General features: G+C 38.8%; 1 pseudogene; it reads right to left on the bottom strand.

The window, feature by feature from the left end:
* Positions 1–1,422: 1,422 nt before the first annotated feature.
* On the bottom strand, positions 1,423–1,538 carry LOC112485674 (annotated as a pseudogene).
* Between the last annotated feature and the right edge of the window lie 468 nt (positions 1,539–2,006).

Below are 2,006 nucleotides of genomic sequence, written 5' to 3'. Positions count from 1 at the left end.
AGGGATCGGGCTGTCGCTACCTGAACCAATGATCAATCTGAGCATCACTGAATGTAGGATACTGTGTGTCTTCTGATTTGAAGCAATATGCAGCTCATAGTACTATCAGAATGTATTCCTGTCACAGATGCCACTTGTGCCCCTAAAGCTATCTTCTATTTACGGAAATTATAGACGGATAGGGGAAAAAGTAAAATTGCTTAAATGAGACCACAAGGAAGCAAAGAAATAAATTCAAAATGTGGGTCATTTTACAGGATAACTGACCCAATTGCTGCAAGTTAGTGGTGTGAAATAAAGATGGCAGAGGGAGTATTTAAGAATAAAAGAGAATTAAAAAAAAAAAAAAAAGATTAAAAGAGAATGAAGAGACATTACAGCCAAATGTAATGTATGGATTTTTTTTTAACAAACTAACCATAAAAGGAACACTTTTGAGACAATTGGGGGATTTGCTTATGGACTAGGCACAAGACAATATCAGAGATTTATTCTTAATTTTGTTAGGCGCAATCGCACTTTATGGTTATGTGGAAACAGTGTCGATATGTATTAGAGCTGCATATCGAAATGACCTGCTGTCCTGGGTTTGCTTTGAGATACATCAGTCAAGAACAAAAAGCAAAGGGAACTTTTAAATGAATAAAGAGAAAGTAAATGTCACAGAATCTTGATAATTCTTGCATCTGGGTGATGGGGATATGGGGGTCTGTCGTACTAGTGTCCCTATTTTTGTTTGAAATTTAAAAAATAAGCAGTGGGAAGAGAAGTGGTGGTGACTTTTAAAAGCTGGTCATTGTGATGACAGGTGTCAGACCACAGGCTCTCGATGGTCCCTTTCATGTCGGTTAATGCACACATTTCTCCACAAGGGAAGGAGGAGAAGAAGAAGGTACATCTACATATATATCTACATATATGGGGCTGTAATGGTCTCCAGAATATCTTTTTAGTGATAAAGCAAGAAAGAGAAAAATGGGCTTAGAATGCAACTATTTGGGTAAAAACAAAAGGGGATTAGGGATGGAGGAAAAATATACCTTTCTCTGGAAGGACAGCAAAGAAATCAGTGGTTGCTTCAGAAGAGAGAACCCAATGGCTGGGACAGAGTAAAAGAGAAATTCACTGATACAGCAAATACCCTTTTGTATTTTTCGAATTTTGGACAATTTGCATGTATTACCTATTTTAAAATTATAATTTCAAAGAAAAACAACCAGAAAGAGCAATGAATTTATTTCTCTCTTTTAAGAAGGGCATTTCTAGTCTAGAGCAGGTCTTAAGCCTTGAAGGATTTTAGGTTTAGGGGGTATCCACCTCATTCATACCTCTCTTCCTCAGGAACTACCTCCAACACATTTATGTGAGTGGGATGAACTGTTTCAATGGATATGAGAATCTACTCTTTTTTTTTTTTTTTTATGCCTACAGCACCTGGTCTTCCTAGGTGGTCTGCCATCCAAGTACTAACCAGGCCTGACCCTGCTTAGCTTCCGAGTTCAGACATCAGGCTTGTTCAGGGTGGCATGGCCGTAGAACATGGACCGTGGCTCCACTGGGGTGCCAACCCAGGACCTTCTGTGTATAAAGCAGACATGCTAACCGCTACACTATGGGACCACATCTGAGAATCTATTCTTTAACCTATGGATTGGAATCTGGATCCAGGATAGATGTTGAAAGCAAGATGTTAAACTAGACCATCTGAGTTCAAATTCAAGTGCTACCATCCAGAGCTGTGTGATCTTAAACAAGTTACTTATCCCTTCTGTTTCTTGGTTTCTTTATTAGAAAACAATGCCATCAATCACAAAGAGTTATCATGAGGATTATGTTTGTCCATGCAGGAAAACGATGCCTGGCACCTATTCACTGCTTCGCACACGTTGGTGGTTACTATCATTGGGGCAGGGCTGGGGATAGTAATGCTCAGATGATCCTTTCCAATTATAGAGATAGTTCATAAAAATGGAAGTTGAAAAGAGGTTAATGAAAACAAAGATGCT

The sequence above is a fragment of the Pteropus alecto genome, unplaced genomic scaffold (assembly GCF_000325575.1).
Source record: "Pteropus alecto unplaced genomic scaffold, ASM32557v1 scaffold5, whole genome shotgun sequence".
Classification (NCBI taxonomy): Eukaryota; Metazoa; Chordata; class Mammalia; order Chiroptera; family Pteropodidae; genus Pteropus; species Pteropus alecto.
Note: the sequence above shows the minus strand (reverse complement) of the source record. Positions and strands in the feature narration are given on the sequence as shown.